This window comes from Chlorocebus sabaeus, chromosome 10 (assembly GCF_047675955.1).
Source record: "Chlorocebus sabaeus isolate Y175 chromosome 10, mChlSab1.0.hap1, whole genome shotgun sequence".
NCBI lineage: Eukaryota > Metazoa > Chordata > Mammalia > Primates > Cercopithecidae > Chlorocebus > Chlorocebus sabaeus.
The window spans coordinates 103,217,324-103,240,264 of record NC_132913.1 but is presented as its reverse complement, the minus strand read 5'-3'; the positions used below and the strand labels follow the sequence as shown (position 1 = coordinate 103,240,264).

At 40.4% G+C, this 22,941-nt stretch overlaps 1 long non-coding RNA gene across 1 annotated transcript in view; it reads left to right on the top strand.

Moving 5' to 3' along the window:
- LOC119625295 (uncharacterized) overlaps positions 1 to 21,791 on the top strand; it is a 74,644-nt gene extending 52,853 nt beyond the window's left edge. Inside the window, exons 2-4 of the long non-coding RNA XR_005241439.2 lie at positions 12,631 to 12,834; positions 14,245 to 14,318; positions 19,752 to 21,791. This is a non-coding gene — a long non-coding RNA (uncharacterized lncRNA). The remainder of the gene's footprint in view (positions 1 to 12,630; positions 12,835 to 14,244; positions 14,319 to 19,751) is intronic.
- The last annotated feature ends 1,150 nt before the right edge of the window (positions 21,792 to 22,941 follow it).

The window sequence follows — 22,941 nt, the reverse complement described above, 5'->3', positions numbered from 1 at the left end:
ACACACATTTTTAAGCTGTATTGCTTTTAAAAGGAACTTAAACATTATTTTGATTTAAAAGTTATATTTTGGGGGAAAAGTCTAGGAATAAAGAGACCATAACAATGTAATGCCATGAAGTTACAACCTTATGGTGGTGTTTCCTCTGGGCATGTGAAATAAAATTTGATTTATTGAAATGATTTTTTTAAACCATACTCTTAATTCACTGCACATTTAGGCCTTATATTTTGCTTAATTCTTATACTTGAGATCTAGCCCAAATGCCATATGTGTGCTTGTATGTATATCTCACTTTATAGGGAGGGCTCTTCCATTTAAAACTCGGAGAGGGTAAAAAGCAGAAGATAACCTTTGAAGAAGAGACATAACATTACCCACCAAATGCCAGAATTTCTAAAGGAAGTTGGATCTGTTGAAAGGAGCCTCCGTGTTCCTAAGATGCCTTGGTTGAGGCCATGGAGGTCTTTGGTTTTATATTCTTGGTCTCGCCTTTTAAAGAGGAAGTGCAGCTCCTATGAAGCAATGGCCTGACATTGGTAGGGTTGAGGTTCACGACTTGTTCAGCCTGTGGACCCTGAGATGACCTTGCATTAGTCATGTGTCTGTGGGCCAGCACCTCATCTCATGCCCCGTGGGAGGGTGGTGCCCTTTGTGAGGTTCATGTTTGGATGAATTACTAACCACAGTGAAGCAGCCTCTTGAATTAGGCTTCTGGATTATGGAGCAAAATAAAAAAATGTGTCCTTCTCTCACATGTTTTTGCATCAGCCCTGCTTGCCTGTGTGTGCTGCTTTTATTTCCTCAGCTGTGGGGCAAAGGATCTATAGCTCTTGTTTAGCATTTAAGTACAGAAGACATTGAGAGGGTAAGTCCTCAAGCATATAAAGCCCTAAAGAACATTGCCATTCTTGTGCTCTTAGATGTGCACGAATCTTTCAAGACACTTTTCATTTTCATATTCATTGTGAATGATGACGTTTGTAATTTATTTTGTTGAATTGTGAATATATTTTTTCATGTATTGGGCTGAAGCACACAACATTGCTGATGTTTGACCACTTTCCACTTATAAAAATAGCAATTTCATTTGGTTCCCTCTAGGGGAAGTGAAGAGAAAAATCTGCCCAGTCTCCTTTCCCTTTAATGAATCTTTATTATCCTGTTGGTGCAGATTGCCTGACTCTCCAACTATAAATCGGGAGGGAGGAGGGCTAGCCTTGGAGTTGTTGACTGGGTTGTCATAGCTGGCCTGGGCTCTGGAGTGAGGATGGTCAGTGTTGGGCACAATTAATTCATCCATAGAAGGAAAAAGATGTTGAGCAAAATATGTCAATGAAGTAATGGATTCAAATGGTGTCAGGAACATCTAAACAGCACAGCAATTGCTTCTACATCAAATGTGACATTTGGCATTGAGGGTAAGTTTACAGAGCCAGAGCTAAACTCAGGTCAGGATTCAACACTGTGTTAAACCATTTTGACATGTGGCTTATATTTGTTGATGAGACCAACTGCATTTGACCTGCTAAACATTAGGAGAATGAAAATACGAGAAAAACATAGATCCTTATGGGAAAAGATGCAAGTAGAATTATTTTCACTGAGTGGAAGATGGAGATGGAGGTGGGGGTCTGAGGACAGAAAAGAAAGTGAAAATATGAAAGTAAGAGAAGAGTGAGGATAATTGCCAAGGAATTTAGCACCGCAAAAGGTCAGTGTGTTCTTGGGCAATGCTAGTGGCTGTAGCAGGAGGTAAGCATGATTGGAGGTGCTGTGTCCTTTCCACAGCACGCCTCCAAGTTCAGTGAAGACTCTAATCAAATGCCTGGTCTACCAGAAGTAGGAAATTGGGTGACATTAGGTAGAAAAATATTTTATAGGTTTGTGACAAATTGTCATACCTCTAAATCCAATTCATAGCTGATATATATATATACACAATCTTACACAAACATCAACCTAACAAAGCATTGATCCACATATATCCACATTTCCTTTCATGTGGACTTAGTTTTTCTTAACCCTCAATCAGGTTTTAGTATTGCCTGTAAACAGGTATCTTGCTGAATGTGAGAGCAGTTTCTAAAAAGAAGATACAGCCCCATTTCTGGTCTGTACCTTTCCGCAGCTTATATGTATTTTTAAATAAACCTAGGGTTACTGGTTTTGATTGGCCTATTTCCGCTGAATATTACTCAAGGAGGAATATTATTATTGGAAAGAACCTGACATGTACTGGTTGTGGAATGGAGGAATGAGCATTCTGAACAAATAGTTAACTTCTAATAGTTAACCGTTTTCCTTGTAAAAGTCAAGATAAGATACACTCAGCAAGCTTGTGAATTTTGAACGCTGGGAAGCCCTGGATTCCTGCAGAGTCATTGTGAGGTTTGCCTTTATTGGCCTCTGTTTCCCATGCAAGGGACAACTGTATAAACCCCCTCTCCCTGCACCCACCTCCCTCCCATGTTGGTTTAATCCTTGGGCTGTTTCCTGCCTGTCCCCCTGGGAAATGCTGGTAAGAATTTCTTAAGATAGAACTTCCAGGGTCTTTATCTAGTTCCTCTCCCAGGCCAACCATTGGAACTTTCCTTTTGGATATGTCTCATTTGTGCAGCAAGTTTAACAGAGTGTGATATGCAAGTTCTAACAGGCAATGAGTATAATGGAGCATTCAAGACTGACACCAGTGTACTGGCTTTTTAAAACCTTAGGCACAAAACCTCAATTCAAAAGAGGAAAAATCTAAAGGTAGAAAGACTGCTTTTGGTCAGGGGGTTAAGTTAGATTCCTCAAGTCTCACTGTACAGGCAAGTTTTCATTGTTGTTTAGGGCTGTAGAATAAATCTTATTGTGCCCAATATGGAAAACAGAACAAAATGTTAAAGGGGAGTGCTGTGGCTTAGAGTCTCACCCACTCTGCTCTTTTCATTTCTTCTACTTTCCTGGGAAACCTTGAAAGATTTCACAGAGCCCTTGGGGTTGTACAGAGCACCAGGGCGGAAAATTGGTTGGGCCAATATTCTCAAATATAGTAAATCTGATGATTTTTATTAAGACCCACATGATGATGTAGATTTGCAGAGAGAGCAGATAATAAGATAAATAAGATAAGAGGCATGAGTAACGGGCCTGGTTCAATACACTCTCAGGTGGCCTAGAAAGCTTTCTGAGTTCTAAATATGTTGAACACATGTACAAATGGTTTATGAATGTAGGTTTTCTGAGAGAGATAAGTAAATAAAAAGAAACAGTACCAGGCTTGGGTCATTTTTGCCTCAGGAGGAAGAGGCTATTTGTTCATCCATGGAAAAAAGGACCAATGAGCTGCAATTTTCAGTCTAAACTCTCTTAAAGATGGCTGGTCAACTTTATGTCAGATGCAGAGTTCTTTCTCCTCCAAAAACTCATCATTGATTTAGGAGACAAGACATAGACAGATTAAGTAGTTGACTGTCAATACACGGCAATCCAAGGTAAACACTTATGGGAGTGACAGAGGTACCTGCTGCTGAAAAGGTACTTGAATGTTGAAATAGTCAAGGAAGCTTTTCTGATGAAAACGTCCTATGACCACAAGTGGTTAGAGAGGGTTCGTGTGCTAACTATATTCTCTCTGTGAGGATTAGCCTAGGTGGTTAGAGGATACAAGTGGAGATAAGAAATCTTGGCCCTCTAGCGAGGACTTTTGTGCACAGGAGAAATAAAACAAGCAGGCTTCATGCGTGGACTGGAAGCCATGGAACAGCCACGTCGCATGGTAATCAGGAACCTCAAAGGACAGTTGTCTACGGTCTGCCAGCAGCAGTGGCTCATGGGTGATTCTTCTAGGGCTGATCATTAACGTAACTCAGCCTCGTTGTGAATGCTCATTTCCATCTGCAGCTCACTTTTTAGAGATTGGCTAGTCTTGGTGAGGAGCTTAGTCAGTTGTGGACAAGTGGACAGATTCCCAGAGTAAGGCATAGAAATATGGATGTCTGTGTTGCGGTGGCTCCATCTCTGTAATCCCAGCACTTTGGGAGCCCGAGGAGGGCAGATTACAAGGTCAGGAGTTAGAGACCAGCCTGACCAACATGGTGAAACTTCATCTCTACTAAAAATACAAAAATTAGCTGGGCGTGGTGGTGCACACCTGTAATCCCAGCTACTCAGGAGGCTGAGGCAGGAGAATCGCCTGGAGGTGGGATTTGCAGTGAGCCGAGATCATGCCACTGCACTCCAGCTTGGGTGACAGAGCTGAGCAAGACTCCATCTCAAAAAAAAAAAAAAAAAAAACAAAACAAAACAAACAAAGAAAGAAAGAAATTTGGATGTCTGCAACTCTTAAGGCTACTTCCTTCCTTGGGGGACTGTGGCAGGGACCCCTTTAACAGTGCCTGAGATTGTGGCACTGGCTTCCCACTCAGGCGGTATCCATTGCGGAAGATGTGTTGTACCCCAAAGATCTACCTTATACTGCACACATTTGGATCAGGAAGCACTCACTAATTAATTCTGTCTTACTTTTTATCCATTGCGGAAGATGTGTTGTACCCCAAAGATCTACCTTATACTGCACACATTTGGATCAGGAAGCACTCACTAATTAATTCTGTCTTACTTTTCATATTTGTTTTTTAGAGTCCTTTTTGTCAGAAATGCATATGCAAACACAATGCAAACATGTATCAATGCCATTTCTATATGATTGTCAGGATTTATTATATAAAAGGATTGACTTTACTGATATTCTAATAGAATAAATCGGCCTGTCTTGCATTCTTCAAAGATCTCCTAAAGGTAGCAACAAATGATGGGATCATTATTAAACTGAGATGAAGGTGTTGGAAGGGCCTTGGAGAAACATGAGCATAATACTGTTAGGAGAACTGTAAGTTCTTAAATATGATCAAGACCCTCAAAGTCATCTTGCCCTGAACTAGGGAGAGTCTGTAAAAATCATCCACTGCTATCGTGAAGCTTGACAGGGAGGCTGAGACTGTGCAAGCTCTCTCGGACAGAAATTTATGGGACAAATCTGAGCTTTTATTGGGAAAAGAGAGTGAGAAGAGCCTTTCACTAAAGAGAATCTTGTCGCAGAAGATGGTCCATGGGACTTTGTGGCTAAGGAGAGGTTACTTTTAATATACAGTAGTGACAAGGAAAATAAGAGGAGGTGGCAGACACAATTCCATGCTTTTGACCCTTCAGTATTAGCTATTCTGAACTTTGTTCCTTTAACATCTTAATTTCTTGTCAACATTTCCCCGCCGCCCCCTGCCGCTCCTCTCAAATCACTCCCTTCTTTAATTACCTTGTATTTTTAATTTCTTTCGTATTGTCTTTGCCTCTTGCTATATTTCCTAATATAAGTGTTTTAATTGCTTTGAAATAATTCTAAGACTAAGGCATTTTAGGAATCAACATATTCTTTTCGTGTGTGTGTGTGTCTTCAGTTCTTTTTTCTCCTCCTTCACATCCAATGCAATTGTTCCTAAATTGTGTTATTTTTACTTGAAGTGGCCTATATTTGTGACACTGTGGGTTTAGCATAACACAAATAATTTAGTAAGTTAGTACAATGAAGTAATGACTTATACTCTCAATGAGTTCTGCTCCTAATCCTCATCCTCTTTATTTTGTAATTTTTCTTTTTCAAAGTATTTCCAGTTGTTATCTCAGTCTACTATTGTATAAACTGTCTTGTTTTATTTTCACACACATCGTTTAGGGAAGTAGAAAGGTGTGGTAGAGAATTCGAGTTATGTGCTTTTTATGCTTGCTCTCATTTAGTTTTCCCAATAACTGTATGAGGTAGGTATTCTTGTTCCTGTTGTACAGATGAGGAAACTGAGCCTGAGAAGGTTTAGTAACTTTTCCAATTGCACACAGTTCTATAAGTGTCTTAGTCAGCTTAGGCTGCCATAACAAAATACCACAGACTAGGTCCTTAAACAACATAAATTTATTTTGTTGCAGTTCTGGAGGCTGGAAGTCTGAGAACATGAAGGCAGCATGATGAAGTTCTGTGAGGGCTCCCTTCCTGCCTTGCAGACAGCTGCCTTCTTGCTGTGTCCTCATATAGCAGAGAGAGAGAGCAAGAGAGAGAAAAACAGAGAAAGAGAGAGAGAGAGGAGAGCAAAAGAGAGAGAAAGAGAGGTGAGGTGGGAGGTGTTGCTGAGATGCTGTGCTTATGTATGATAGAAAGTCTCCCTGCTGATAAAAAGGTGGAAGAGGTAAGCACTCTTGGGCATATTTCCAGGGAGTGAAAACACACATCAGGATTCTATGAGGGGTCTGCATTCAAGGAGATAAGGAGGAGGCTATGGGGACTGGCTCTCAGGACACAGAGTGGAAAGACACTGGTTGCCGTATTGGTCTCTAGGAGTGAGGCATTGGGATGTGGATCTGAATTGCTACATCCAGAGATGAGCTCTGGGATTGCCTTCAGGGTCATTCTACCTTTGTCTTGAAGAGTAGTGTATGTTCACAGCCAAATTGCTCTGTAGTTCATAAAGTCCAGTCCTTTAGGGTCCAAGAATTCCAACAGCCTGCCTTCATTTCGTCTCATCTTGATCCCTTTCAGTTCAAACTGGCAGTGTTTCTGCTGGGGTGGCTGATTAGGTTCATGGTTCACACCCAGCTTAATCTCCTTAACAAATGGTTGCTTGGTCACATCCTTAGTGTTCTTTTCAGAGCAAGCTTTCTTATTTTTTGCAATACAGATAGGCTGAGAAGTTCTTGTTCCTTTTTGCTTACAATTCCATCTTCAATTTATCTTGTTCTTCTCACATTTTACTATAAGCAGTCAGAAGAAAGTTGCTCTTTCAACACTTTGCTTAGCAATCTCCTCAGCTAGATGTCCAATTGCATCATTGGCAAGTTTTGCTTTCCATAAAACACTAAAAAACAATTCAGCCAAATTCATTGCCACTTTGTAACAAGGATATTCTTTTATGCATTGTCCAATAATTTGTTCCTTATTTCTGTCTGAGACCTCACCAGAATGGCCTTACCTTCCATATTTCTATTAACATTTTATTCACGATTACTTATATATTCTCCAAGATGGAAGGTTTCTCTACAACTTTCATCTTTTTTTTTCTTGTGCCATCACCGGGATTGCCTTTAACAGTCCCTTCATAGCAGTCTTGCTTTTTCTAGTATGTATCTCAAAACTCTTCCAGCCTCCTCTATCCATTACTTAATTACAAAATCACTTCCACATTTTTAGGTATTTGTTACAGTGGTACCCCACTTTTTGGTACCAAATCTGTATTAGTCTGAGTTTTCTAGAAAAACAGAGATATCTATAGATATCTCCTCCATTGGTTCTTTTTTGTGCATATATATAAAATAAAGAATTGGCTCATGTGATTAGGGGTCAGAGAACTTCATGATCTGCAGCTGGAAAACAGGTGACTCAAAAGAGCCAGTGGTATGGTTCCAGCTTGAGTCTGAGTCCAAAGACAGGAGAACACCTATGTCCCAGCTCAAAGACAAGCAGAGAGGCACTCTGATCCAATTGAGATGACACACAAAATCAATCCTCACAATAAGTGATGGAGTCTGGATACAAAATTCAAAGCCTGTGATTTAATTATTGTGCTCTACTGGCTCCCCATAGAACTACTATTTATGGGCTACTTACTATGTACCAGGCAATTTTAGATACATTTTCTTATAAGATATCTAACAATCTATGAGATTTAAAGAGCTATATAACTTACTAGCTGTGTGACTGTCTAGTTAGTGTGCCTGAGCCATAGTTACCTTGTGTGTAACATGAGAATAATAACACTTGTTTCACGTCTAACAGTTATTGTGAAGAGTTCATGAGAGAATGCATATGAAAATAATTATTGAACCATGACGTGTGATGTAATGGTATGCATTGCAAATGTGGAAATGTTATTTACTCCATTATGTTAGACAACTTCCAAATGAGGAATCCTGGAAACAAAGATTTATATGTAAATTTAGCCAATATTTATCAAATATCCACTGTGTGCCAGATACTCTCCTCAGCACTTGCTAGAGTGATCTTCTCAAGATCTCTTGCTTTGTTAGAGCAGATCTGGAATTATAATTGGTGTGTTGGCTCCAGATTGATGAATGAGTACTTGTCCCAAAAGTGAGAACTGAGCTGAAGACTTGTTGCAGACAGAGTTGCTACTGAGTTGACCAGTGAAATTTATTTCTTGTTGACTTTCCCTTCTTAATTTTTGTGTTTTGCTGGGCTTTCCCCCAGTCCTGCATTATAATAGGCTTTTCCAGTATAATAGTTCATATCCAGATTTTTTCAGCTCCTTTAGAAAATTCCTGTGATAGAGTGCTGGACCTGGAGCTTTTTACTATTCATTTCTTGCTTTACTTTTTAAGCTAAGGGAAAACAGAAGCAAGGTGCTTGGTTTAAAAGCATTCATGGCTTGACCATGCTGGTTCTACAGGTGCCCACATGCCACACATATGTTTTCTTGAGCACACAGCTTCACTCAAAGCAGGTTCAGGCCACCCGTTTTTCACCTGCTGGTGTGTTCTCTGTTGGAAGGAGGACAGTCTCTTGTCCTCTCTCTCAGATAATGAGGCAGGATGCCCCAGGACACTAGACAAGGACAGGGGGGCATTGGATTATCCTCCCTCTTCTGCCCCTAGCTCCCACTGGGCCTTCAGGTGGGGAAAGTTCATTACCTTGTGTAAGGCTGAATGATGTTTGAAAGACTGCAGGCTGTAGTTTCTAAGTGGAGATGTATTTGAGATAATGAGGAACAGACTTCTATATGAGAAATGAAGCTTTTTGTAGCTGGCCTCTGAGGCTTCTGCCAAAAAAACTCAAGGCTGAGCTAATCGTAATGAGTTTTTAAAAGTTATATTCAGGTAACAATGTAAAAAAATGGAAATATTATTTTAGCAAAAAAGCAGTGTTTAGAATAGAGGTAAATGATTTCATTGATTAACCCAAAGCTATTAACCAATAACACAAATATAAATTTTTATTATAGACATATATTGCCAAGCTACAGAAAATCCATGACTTCCCTAGAGGGAAAATTAGCATTTGTTTTATTTATATTAAAAATAATCATATTTAAGATTATTTTGCAGGTGGTGCATGCGTGTGTCATGTGGTTTAATCTATTTATTTACCTCAAGTTATGGAAAAGTCTATAGCTTAGGTGAAATGTGGTTTCAATCAGTCTTCATCTGTTTTTCAGATGCCTTATTCATTTGAATGAATAAGAGAAGAAAAGATGAAAATAATAACAATAAAAATAATGGAAATGATAATAGCAGTAATAATATTTGTTTAGTGCTTTGCAAAGTTCACTCACAAAATTTATCTCTTTTAAACTCTAAAGCTCTTAAGAGGGAGTTTTTGACCTGTGAGTCAAGACAAGCATCATTATTGCTGTTTCTTTGACAAATGAGCACAGTACCACTATAAAACATAGTTAAAAGAAATAAATATTTTTCTTCTTATAGCCACATTAAAAACTCAAGGTGAAACCTTTTAAAATTAATAAACTGAGTAGGATTTTATTTCCAGAACATAACGGTCTCTGGAAAACACTACCCCGGTTGGCATCACATGGAGTAGGAGAAAGGTATTTAGCGCTAAAGCTACGTAAAATGTCTAACACATGGTTGTTGCTCAATACATGTCCATTTTCCTCCTTGCCTGGACATGACTATGTCATTACTGCTGAGCACTGTGCTGGATTATCTTGAGGATACAAGTGAGCTTAGGACATGCGTCCTGTCCTCATGTTGTGTATAATCTAACTGGGAAGACAAAGCATGGCCATCTCTGAATCAATCACTGTGGCCAGTACTGCCTGAGTCATGGGTGTGTGTATGTGGGATAAGCTCAGCCTAACCACATACATTGGGTTACAGTGGGAGCGTTCCCTGAAGTAAAACCAAAGTGTCATTTCCAGATGAAGGGTGAATGAATGATGGGCTACAGATGTCCAACTCAGGTGCATCTTCTGACATCCATGGAGTTAAGAAATCCCAGGAATCCCTACTATCCAAAGCCCTCCCTCTTACGGTCAACTCTCCTCTTTCCCAGGCAATCCTGCCAGCTCTAGTTGCAAAATGGAATGCATTTCCCCATATAAACAGAGTTATAAATGCTGGCTAAGCATAGCTAATATGGTACTATTGGTAGTACATATTTCAAATACATTAACTTTAAAGTGCCTTTTGTGGGAAGTTTTGAGGATTTAACCACAATTTATAATACAGCGTATATGAGAAAATGTGTGCTGAGAAACTAAACACTCAAACCAACAGACAAACTCTCTAAACATGAATTGGAGTTATATGAGCACAATTGACTGCTAAGTTGTGCAGTAGAATTTGGAAGGGCTGAGGCCATTCAGAGAAAGGAGAGTTCCATAGGAGCACTCTGAGTCTGGGGAAGGGTTAGAGAGCCCGATACTATCCATCCATCTTGATGGCAGCAAAATCTGTCTTGGGTTTCCCAGATATTATCTCATGAGATGAGGGTGACCTGGGTCTTGTGTCTCAGGGCAGCTGAGTTTGGGTTCCCTCATTACCTGATATATGTCCCTCTCGACACTTCATTCTTGCTTGAAAACAAGAGAGGAGTATGTATGTATTTTAATCAAGAGTATTTTAAATATTTGTTTAAAAGGTTTTAAACATAAAAATACAAGAAAATACAAAAATGTTTTGTAAAAAGTGTAAATGGGAAGGTCTTTCTGTCCCCTCCACTCCCTCCTATCGCATTCCCTTAAGTGAGGTGTTGGTATGGTTTGGCTGTGTCCCCCCCACCCACATCTCACGTTGAATTGTAATAATCCCCACATGTCAAGGGCAGGACCAGGTAGAGAAAATTGAATCATGAACGTGGTGTCTCCCATACTGTTCTTGTGGTAGTGAATAAGTCTCACAAGATCTGATGATTTTATAAATGGGAGTTCTCCTGCACAAGGTCTCTTGCCTTCCGTCATGTAAGATGTCCCTTTGCTCTTCCTTCACCTTCTGCCATGATGTGAGGCCTCCCCAGCCATGTGGAACTCTTTCTTTTGACTGGGTGCAGTGGCTCACGCCTGTAATCCCAGCACTTTGGGAGGTTGAGGCGAGTGGATCAACTGAGGTTGGGAGTTCGAGACCAGCCTGACCAACATGGAGAAACCCCATCTCTACTAAAAATACAAAATTAGCCAGGTGTGGTGGCGCATGCCTGTAATTCCAGCTACTCAGGAGGCAAAGGCAGGAGAATTGGTTAAACCTGGGAGGTGGAGGTTGCAGTGAGCCGAGATCACACCATTGCATTCCAGCCTGGGCAACAAGAGTGGAACTCCATCTCAAAAAAAAAAAAAAAAAAAAAAGGACCCCAGAGAACTCTCTCATTGTCTTTGCACCATGGAAGGATACAACAAGAAGACAGCAACCTGAATACTGGAAGCAGGACCTCACCAGAACCGAACCATGTCTGCATGCTGATCTCAGGCCTCCAACCTTTAGAACTGTGAGAAATAAATTTTTGTTTTTTCTAAGTCACCAAGACTAGACTATGATACTTTGTTATAGCAGCTTGAACTGACAAAGATATTCTTTGCTTTGAAAATCATTGTTTCTTATTTCAAAGCCTACATTAACTAAACCTGTTATGGTTTACAGCATGCATCTTTAACTTATTGTAGCCCATTTAAAAAAGTATTATACTACTTTAGCTAAGAAATTTGCGATAACATACTTTCATTTTCTCTCTTTCTAAATGTTTTGCTATTTTAATATACTTCTACGTATATTATAAAACCCACTGTAAAAAAACCCCACGATATATATTTGCTTTACATACCCATCTTTTGAATAACCTAAAAAGCTAATCATTTGAAGACACTAAAAAATTAATATGTGTTTTATATTTTTTCCATTTCCAGCCATCTTCATTCTTTTTTGTTGATTCCAGTTTCCATTTCAAATTGAGGGAGGTGCCTGAAGCCTTGGTGGGTCTCATGCATGCATAGGGGGATGTTTGCAGAAAAGCAACCAGAAGTTTCACATCCCTGGGTGGGAGCTGGTGCAGAACTGCTGAGAGAAGGTGGACTGGAAGAGGCCTGGAGTCTAGACTGGAAAGCCATAGAATGCAGAGACATTGAAATGGGAGATTATAGCTGTGACCTGAGCTTTAGTAGTGGGTGTCTATTTATTATATAATAAAGAATTTGTCTAGTCTTTTTCTCTGGTTCCCGGGGAGAACTTCTAAACCCTTGGAATTTCCTGAGTGAGAATATCTTTTTTCATTCATGATGGCCCCTGATAGTTTATGCTAATGAGGTGACTTGGGATAGGGGCAGGCCAGAAAGACCAACCATGTGGTTAGAAGGTTGAGCCACAGGATATCAGCCTACCTTCCCAACCTCTGCACAGGGAAGGAGGCTAGAGGTTGAGTTCAATCATGTAGCCATGATTCAATTAATCTTGTCTACATAATAAAATTCCAGGCCAGGCTTGGTAGCTCACGCCTGTAATCCCAGCACTTTGGGAGGCTGAGACAGGAGGATCACTTGAGCCCAGGAGTTTGAGACCAGCCTGGGTAACATAGCAAGACCCTGTCTCTACAAAATATATATATACAAAAAATAATATAAAATATATATTTTAAATTAGCCAGGTGTGGTGGTGCATACCTGTAGTCCCAACTACTCAGGAGGCTGAAGCAAGAGGATTGTTTGACCTTGAGAGGTTGAGGCTGCAGTGAGCTATGATCACACCACTGCACTCAAGCCTGAACAACAGAGCAAGACCCTGCCTCAAAAAGAAAAATTCCAGTAAGAACTCTGGACACAAAAACTCAGTGGAGCTTCCTGATTGGTGAGCACATTGATTTTCTAGAAGGGTGACATGTAATTCTATGGGGAGAGTGCGTAGAAGTTCTATGTTTGGGACCACCTCCTTTCCCTCGACCTCTCCTTATGAGTCTCTTCATTTGACAGGCCCTGATTTGTATCCTTTATAATCAAACTGTAATTGTAAGTAGAACACTTTCCCTGAGTTCTGCAAGTTGTTCTGTAAGTCATTCTAGCGGATTATCAAATCTAAGGGAGGTCATGGAGACCTTCTGGATTTGTAGCCAGTTGAAGTGCTAGTGGCCTGAGGATCCCCAAACTTGTGACTGGCATCTGAAGTGGGGCAGTTTTGCTTTAGATTGTGCCCTAAAATCTGAGAAATCTGGCACTAACTGCAGTGATTAGCATCAGAATGAATTGTAGTGCAGAACCATCCCATAACCAAAAGGACTTGTGGGATTAGCCACACTGTAGGATGCCATGTAATACAGTATAGCTAGGACAAGATCAGACCAGCCACCTTGTAAGAAGTCATCAATATCATCCCCAGGTGATTCAGAGGAAGGCCCTGTGACCCGAGGCCAGATGCCATATTGAGAGAGGGAGGAGGGGGAAGGAAGTCTGCTTGTAAAGGCAGAAATAGCTTCACTAAAGTGTTTGAACTTTGAAGGGACTGCAAACTTATGTGCTTTAAATTAGAGGAGACTGTGGTTTTAAAAAAATTCTTAAAAACATTTTTTAATCAACAAGTTTGTACCTCTGAATCATCAAGACTGGGAGCTTGAGAATAGCAGATTACTATAGAAATGAAAGAGCACTGCCTTTTCTCCACCCCTGCTGCCAACACTACCCCCCAAACATTTGTGTTGTAGTGACTAAAATTGGAATCTACTATATATAGCTTATTTGAATGTTCCCTTACATTTCTTCTGGAGTTCTCTTTTTTGGTTCAGAAGTATCTTGCCCATATCAACACACCCACATTTTCCTTTCCAGTTGTCAAATTATATGTATCAGGTGGGCTGGAACAGACTCAGGTAGTTTCCACAAAGCAGATGGACTATATACCAGTGATTCATTGGTTTCCATGGGTGTTGGCCCAGCTTGTGTTTTGGGCCTCTGGTCCAGTGCTTGGTTACTGTGGGAGTCTCTGTGGCTTACAAGATTTGCTTAATCACTTACTGCTTATAGTAGGTTCTGGGAAGGAAGGAAATAATGGATAAGATTCTAGTTGAGCTTGTTTTTTGTTTTGTTTTGTTTTAAATAGCTCCCCTTTGCCACCCCAGTTGACTTCTGAATTTAGTAGGAAGACAGAAGAATAACTAACTTTAACAGAATTTTAAAATTGCTATAATAAAGTACTGCTAGTAAGGAATAAGTTATGGGTTCAATCAGTTATTTTGTGCATTCTTAGGCCCGCTCTGTCTCTGATTAGGTGTCTTGAAAATGTCAGATGCTGGTGACAAGTGCAGAAGAGGAGGTCACAGACTGAAGTGTCTGCAGGGTCAGGTAACAATAACAAATGAAATGGGCTGGTGTCGATTGGCGCAAACTGGGCAAATGATACCTGTGTTGCCAGGTTTTCTAATTTTTAAAGAGAAGCTAGAAATTTGTTATTTTTTAGAAAGCAAATGATGCCAATATTTAAATGTTGGCATAAGAACATAAACAAATATAAATCACTATGCAGGACAAATAATACCTCCTGGCTGGCCACATTAGGCTAACCATACACTGTTTGCAACTGTCTATATAAATGGAGTGGCTCAATGCAAATCCACATGTACAAACAACGAGAAAACCACACTGGTTTACATTTGAAGTTTATCTCTGAGCAGAGCTCTTCCTTTTTATTTTCCAGCTTGGGATCCTGTCGCTTGATGATAATTATTGATTAATATTCTTTCAACATGTCCCATAGTTGCCATTCTCCATGCTTTCTGCAGACTTCCCTCTTTGTGGATTGTCCATCCCTCCTCACTTCCACCTGGTCCACAAGGATTAAACATTGTCCCATCTGTTTCTGCTTTGTTTCTCTCTATTTCTCATATTCTACCTTGTGCTATGGCTCACATTTCTCTCCTCTGTTTTGGCATCACTCAATGTAACATCCTCTGTAAACATTCTTCTAAATTAGATGAGAGTCCAAATCTTGTACAGGGCTCACATCTTCCATTATCTTCTCTTTATTCCCCTTAATTAAACCCAAGGGATTGTATTCTAGAGAAATTGTGGTATTCTGTCCCATTCCTTCTCTCTGCCTCTTCTTTCCATACCTATATATGTATACTTAAAAAAAAATCCAGTCACATGTATCCTGCCAATAATCACTAGCAAGTTCTCTTTTACTGTAGTTTTAATTAGCTTTTTGGCCTTTAAACCATACGTTCACTTGTCAGCAACAGATTGGATTATTAGTTTTATTCTCATGAAATTGTTTAGTTAAAACTCATTTTTTTATTATGTACATTATGAGATATGCATCTAGAATATTCATAAATTATTTTACTTTTCATTATTGCTGGACTTTTTGTCCCTATGTCTACATTAGTGCTTAGGTTTGCCAATTTCCTTTGATTTGGAGGAGATAATTCATAATAAATGCTAAAAAATTGAATCTAGTTCTAACTACACCAACCATATCTACTGTGATTCATTTTTTCTTACCTTTTCAGTAGCTTCTGAGAGTTTCCTATGGATTTTACAGTACAACTCTGAAAATTAGTGTAGAGTGATGAAATCTAAAGGCACAGGTGATGGTGCAGAGATGTGAAGTCCTGAGAGGCCTGTCTGAGCCAATGGTCCCAGCCTGTGCCCACTAAGGACTGGCTGTCTCTTCTTCAGTTTTCTCTGGGCTCATCTGAGTGGGACCTCTAGAGATCCTTTGTGTGATTATATGGCTGAAAAGAGGTGGACTTGGCCAGCAGATCACATGAATGGGCCAACTCATTGTCTGAGAGGTAGTGATCATTGTGCAAAACTCTAAAGTATTTCCTTTCACTTAGATCAGTTGGAACCAATCATTTCAGATGAAACTGGCCATGGCCATAAAAGTTATTGTCAAGCTGCAGAATAAAAACAAATTTGCATCTCAGAATATTGTTCCTACTAAGGATGGAGACAGCACCTAATATTTGACTTATTCTACTTAGTATCTGTTGGTTTTGCCATTTTGGTTAACCTTTCTATGAGGGATGTTGGCTTCTCAGAATAGACTGGCTTTTCATTGGTAGGAAAATGTGTAGATATCTCAGACAACAGAACTTGGTGTTGGCAGTATTAATGCTTACATTTATTTCTCCTGCTTCTCCTTCCAAAAAAGAATGGCAGTATATGTTTTTTAAAGGGGACTTGGTAAATCACAAGTAAATATGATATTAAAAATATCTCAGCACCACCACACCCAACATACAGGCACTTATCTCACATTTACTGCCTAACTTCAGTTTTTTCTTAGATTAAGTCCCAAATATCACTTCCTTCAACAAGAATTTATAGGTTCAAGTCTCTCTGCTCTATTTTCATATTGCATACCTAATTTTTCCTATTAAAACATTTATGACACTTTAATTATTTCTTTTATGGCCTATATCCCTAACTGAACTGAAATTTCTAAGAGTAGGCACTGTGTGTGTTTTCTTTACTGTAGTATTCTTAGCACCTGGCACAACTGATCTATCCTTTATTAGTCTGTTTTCGTTGCTATAAAGGAATACCTGAGACTGGGTAATTGTAAAGAACAGATGTTTAATTGGCTCACAGTTCTCCAGGCTGTACAAGAAGCATGGCACCGACATCTGCAGAGCTTCTGGCGAGGCCTCATGGAGCTTTTATTCATGGTGGAAGGTGAAGGGGAGCAGGCATGTCACATGTTGACAGGGAGCAGGAGAAAGAGATGGGGGAGATCCCAGACTCTTTTAAACAACGGGATCTTGTGTGAACTTATAGAGTGAGAACTAACTCGTTACCTCACAGTCGGCACCAAGTCATTCATGAATGATCCACCACCTGGTTACCATGATTCAAACACCTCTCACTAGGCCCACTTCCAACACTGGAGGTCAAATTTTAACATGAGATTTGGCAGGAACGAAATATCCAAACCATGTCGTATGCCTTCAACAAATATGTTCTGGAAAAATACTTGTCCGAAGAAATAAATCTATTCTCCATTTACAAATATATCTATGATTCTTGATACTAAATTATTAACCCATTTATGGTACTAATCTAAATGGCATTATGTCTACATTTTTATACATATGCACAAACTTAGGCTTGTGTGTGTTTGTATATATACTTAGTTTAGTACTGTAACTCATCAAATTTAAGATAGCATTAATTATGTAACACACTATTATCTACCATTAGGAGAAAACAGTCCTACCAATTACAGTGTGACCCAATGTTTCTTTATTTTTATAAAAATAACCTCAGGTAAGTAATAACTCATTTTAAAATTTATTGAATTTAGTTTTTTTCAGTGACATTAGGAAATGCTCCAACTGAAGATTAAAACCAAATACAGGTACTGGTAAGCAATGAGGTAATTAAAAATATTTAAGCCCAAATAATTTTAAACCTTGTTGTGTATCCGTTACTAATTAAAATATATAAGAAAATAATTTTTCCTACAATGAGTTTTTAAAAAGTTGTAATGCATTTTTTGCCCTCTTCATGAATATACAAGAACAATATAGTTGCCATTTTAAATATAGTCATTTTCTTATTTCATGATGAAAACCTTGACCTTTTGTGTTTCTGAGATCCAATCTAATTTTGTAGTTTAATTGTATATTGTGAAGTGTTCTCTTCTGCTTCCTGGTTGCATTAATTCATTTGCATTGTTATAAAGAAATAGCTAACACCGGGTAATTTATGAAGAAAAGAGGTTTATTTTGGCTCATGGTTCTGCAGGCTGTACAGGAAGCATGGTGCTGGCAGCTGCTCCTGGTGGGGGCCTTAGGGAACTTTCAATCATGGCAGAAGGTGAAGGGGAGCCAGCATGTCACATGGTGAGGGAAGGAGCAAGAGAGAGGAGGAGGTGCCAGACTCCTTTAAACAACCAGCTCTCATGTGAACTGAATGAGAACTCACTTATTACTATGGGAAGTCACCATGCCACTTACGATCCACTCCCATGACCCAAACACCTCCAACTAGGCTCTACCTCCAGTGCTGAAGATCACATTTCAACATGTGGTTTGGAGGGGACAGATATCCTAACCATATCACTGGTATTCCCCAGAAGAAACGCAAAGTGGTGCTAAGTATTTTCCTCTAATTATTTTCACAAAACTCTTAAAGGAGGAATTTTGGTTTTGGGGGAGAGAATCAAATGCCTAGAATACCTTGGGTGACTGTTGGCAGGAGACATGAAAATATGAAAGTGGAGAGGAAGAGGGAGAAGGAGAGGGAGAATGAAGGGAGAGGGGCAAAAGAAAGATAAAGAAAAGGAACAGAAAATAAAGATCATTAAGTGTTGGCTTCTTTTATCTTCCCTCACACAAAGATATTTCCAACGCAGCAGTCATGTAATATAATGAAGTCCAGGCATAGTTTAGAATTTTAAAGTATTATACAAAAATATATTGTTAAGAAATCCATGTTTTGGGTATTGCAACTGAATTCTTCTCTTAATGCTTCTTCTTGATCGATCACATGGTTTGCTGCAGTTGCTCATTCTCAGAAAAGTCTTTTTTGCATTTGAATCGCAGGTTCCTTCCTGTTTAGTGAGTAACTTAATATCTCCATTTTGGGTATCTATTTAGGCATCTCAAACTTATTATACCCGATTCCTTATTTCTACTCTCCCCCTCAGCAACCTGCTTGTCCTACCATCTTACCTATCCAGTGAATGGCAACTCCACGCTTAGATGAAAGTGCTGGGTAGTTCTTGACTCCTCTGGCTCATTTCACATCCAATCTATCTTGATTGTTCTATCTTAGAAATATATCCAGAACCTGTCCACTTTTTACCATACCAGTGACACCAGCCAAATCCAAGTTTACCTGGGCCACTGCAGTGGTCGCAGGAGGTCTCCTGATTTCCACACTTGCCTTCATCCCACCCGCTCTCTCTCTCTCTTTTTTTTTTCTGAGACAAGAGTCTCGCTTTGTCACCCAGGCTGGAGTGCAGTGGCATGATATTTGCTCACTGCAACCTCCACCTCCTGGGCTCAAGCAGTTCTCCCACCTCAGCCTCCCAAGTAGCTGAGGTTACAGGCACCTGGCTACATACACCCGCTCTCAACACCTAAGTAAGGTTGTGTTACTCCTCTACTCAGAAAGAGCCTCCAATGGTTCCCTTCTCACTGACCGTGACTTACAAGACTCCTCATGGTCTGGCCCTGTTACATCTTTGATGTCTTTTGCTATTCTCTCCCTCACTGACTGCTCATGTCCTACTGGTTCCCTTGCTGCTCTTTGAAGAAGCTCAGGACCCAGTGAGGCCTTCTCTGGCTACTCTTTTTAATTTTTGCAATACCACCTAGTATTCTCTATCCCTGTTTTCTGCAAAAGTATATAGCTAAATTATTTATTTTGTTTATGTCTGTCTTCCCCAACTAGAATATAAATTTCACAAGGGCAAGAATTTTGTCTGTTTTGTTCACATAGCAATACTGGGCACACAGTGCGCGTTCAATAAATGTGCTGTTATCGCTGCTTCCTCTGTGCTAGGCATTACTCTAGCCACAGAGAGCTGAGGGTGGCAAGATGAGAAAGGGAAGGGGGTCATATGAGCAGATGACAGTGTTTTACAGACAAGCTGACATTTGAGTCAAGTGCAAATTTGTTAGGAGGAAAGACAATGCGCTCCACTTAGAGGAAGCCATGCCTGTAAAAGCATGATAGTATAAAAACAACTCCAATTCAGAATGCACTGTTCATTCATTCATTCATTCATTTATAGCATCTACTATGTTTTACTCACTACCCTAGGCATTGGGGGAAAGGAATAAAGAAGAGCAACAAAAAGTCTCTGCCCTTAAGAAGCTTTTGAGCAGCAGTTAAACAAGGACAAAAATACATAATGCCATTTTGCGATAAGGTCTATGAAAGAAATAAGCAATGTGACATTAACAGCCACAAGCAGATGAAATGTGAGAGTTACATTAAATAGGTGGTCAAAGAAGGTGTCTTTGTGGCAGTGATCTCTGACTTAAGACCTGAAGGAGAAGGCACCAGCCACACAAAGATGCAGGGAGGGTGTGGTCTGGGTAAGAGGACAGTAAGTACAAAGTCCCTGAGGAATCCAGATGGAGGCCAAAGATACTCCAGTCCAGTGGGTTGTGAGTGGGTAAGACCACGTTACATAGGTACACTGGGCCAGATCCTGGAGAATTTTACAGATCATGAGTAGTAGACCATGTTTTGCTATCCGGTCCAACTCCCAGAGCACCACTTTTTGGAATGGAGCACTCCTTTTCCCAGCTGCCAAGAGCGTGGGCAATGCCAGTTTGAAGCTGAAGTCTCACTGGGAATTGCCCTTGGCTGAAGAGATCCTGGTGGTGGTCCAAGGTCACACTTGTTTTCCAGAGGGCAGCCCAGGAATGACTGGCAATGCTAAGATACAAAGACTGGGCTCCTTTTGATTCAATTAAGGATGACGCTGCATAGTCACGCAGGTTCCCAAGCTCTGTGGGACTGGTGGCGGCTTTTGCTGCAACTGTTTTCTTCTCTGTCCAATCCTGCCTCCTTCATGTCCTCCACAGGAGTTGACCCTGAGAGCACTCCCTGATTAATCTCCTATATTCTGACCTTCATCTCAGGATCTACTTCTTGGAAAAATTGAACTGCAACACCATGGTTTATGTTTTATGTACAAACTGAATCTGAATAAAGCTTTATGCAGAAGGGTGACATCTGATTGGCAATTTAGGAAGAGGACCCTGGTTCCTGATTGAAGAATGGATTATAATTGGGCAAGGGTGGAGGCCCTCCTATAACTTTCAAAAGCTGTGATGGGTTCAAGGGGAGATATGTTTTTTCCACTTTGAGCTGTTTCTCAGGATATTACGTGCTATGTTGTTTATGCTGGCTGGAAGGATATGCAAGTCCAGCCCTAACACTGGAGAAAAGATTATTCAAAAGCAGAAGACTATGATTTCACTCATCGGTCCAGGCAGGACTGTGAATGTCTTAGATGAACTTCTCTCCAAGACTAGATAAGTGGATGTTGGAGAATGTTCTAATATCGGGCCACTGGTTTTTTGTTTTTTTTTTTTAGATGGAGTTTCACTGTTTAGCCCAACCTGGAGTGCAATGGTGCGATCTTGGCTCACTGCCATCTCCATCTCCCAGGTTCAAGTAATTCTCCTGCCTCAGCATCCCAAATAGCTGGGATTACAGACCTGTGCCACCATGCTTGGCTAATTTTGTATTTTTTTAAGTAGAGACGAGGTTTCTGACCATGTTGGCCAGGTTGGTCTTGAACTCCTTACCTCAGGTGATTTACCCACCCAGGCCTCCCAAAGTGCTGGGATGACAGGCATGAGCCACTCACCCAGTCTATTTTAATGTTATTGTTCTATTGGGTCTGGGGGAAACCATAAAAGTGGTTGAGAAGGGTGGACATTCATACTACTAATCATATGTGAAAGGAAGCGATTTCTGGATAAGGAAATGGGGCCCTCCATAGCAGGTCTAAGACCAAGGAAGCGAGTTGGGCTTCCTCAAGGCAGTTCACAACCCAGAGGGTTGCAGCCAGCCTGAGGTCAACCTAACCCAATTTTCCTCCTATCCTCTGAAGCCATAGGGAAAGAAGGCCCTGACCCATGCAGTCAAGAGAGGTCAACATCCTAAGCAGAGAACAAAGGTAGAAAAGGGTGGAGAGTGAATATAGAGAGGCCAATGTGCATGCAGATGAAAGTTTGTCTGTGTCAAAATTCACGTTTCTCATAGATGACGGGTTGATGGGTGCCGCAAACCACCATGACACGTGTATACCTGTGTAACAAACCTGCATGTTCTGCACGTGTACCCCAGAACTTAAAGTATAATAAAAAATATTGTTGAAAAAGAAATTCGTGTTTCTCGAACTTTAACATGCATAAAAATTACCTGAATGTTTTGTTAAAATGCAGACTGTTTAAAAAGACTGGGATGGGACCTGAGATTTTGAATTGCTCTCCAACTCCCAGGTGATGCTGAGGCTGCTGCTGCATGAACCACATTTGGAGCTGCAAGGTTACTATTCCCTCCTGTTATTTCAGGACCTTAAATGAAGTGTTGTCCCAAAAGTTACAGCCTGGCTTCATCTGTGTCAAGGAAATATCTCTTATACACCAGACACTCAAGGAAAAGGGAGGGAGTGCCTTCATTCCACTTTTCCCTTCCCTCCTCAACCAAGAGTGGCATGGAAATAGCAGCATTAGCCACAGACAGGTCGCAGTTCTAGAAGAGTAAACGGCAACTGGCATTTGGCCTAAGTGGCCAGTGGACAGAGTGGAGATTGATGGTCTGAGCCCGTGGAAGCAGAGATTAACTGACTCAGGAAAGCACATGAAATACCACCACGTTTGAGGATTCCTGGGGAAGGGGACTGTGGCCCAGCTAATTTGATAAATGGAGTCTTGAAGTTGTTGTAAATAATAGGAAAATGACCTTCCTTATTTATGTTTGCAAGCTAGGGAAAACTGGACTTACAGGGAATGAATCAAGTTGGATAGTTGAAGCTCAAAAACCATTGCAAAATACCTTTGTGCTTAGCTTTGTGGCTGCTTCACTGTGAACAGCTGCCTTTCACAGTTGTTTGTATTTTGTCCATGATATTGAGAACAGACAATCCTAAATGGGAGAGGACCTGTCTAGTAGAATCCTATGGATCCATGAATCAAAAAAGCGCAAAAATACATTTTTGACTGCAAGCAGGGTGCCTCAGCTTTTGCTACATGGTATTCTTACAAAAGTCATTGAAAGCAGAGGAATGGTAAGGAATGAATCATCTTTTCATCTCGTGCTGTGGTGTAACCAGTACTTACCTTCTTCCACCCACTAGCGTTCCTGAATTGGTAAGGCAAAATGTTAACAAGTTGACTTTGAGATGGATGAATCAGCGGGGAAACTGTTGAATGAGCGAATCAATGAAGTGAAAAGTGAAATATAGGGGTTTGTCAGCACCATCCAGGCA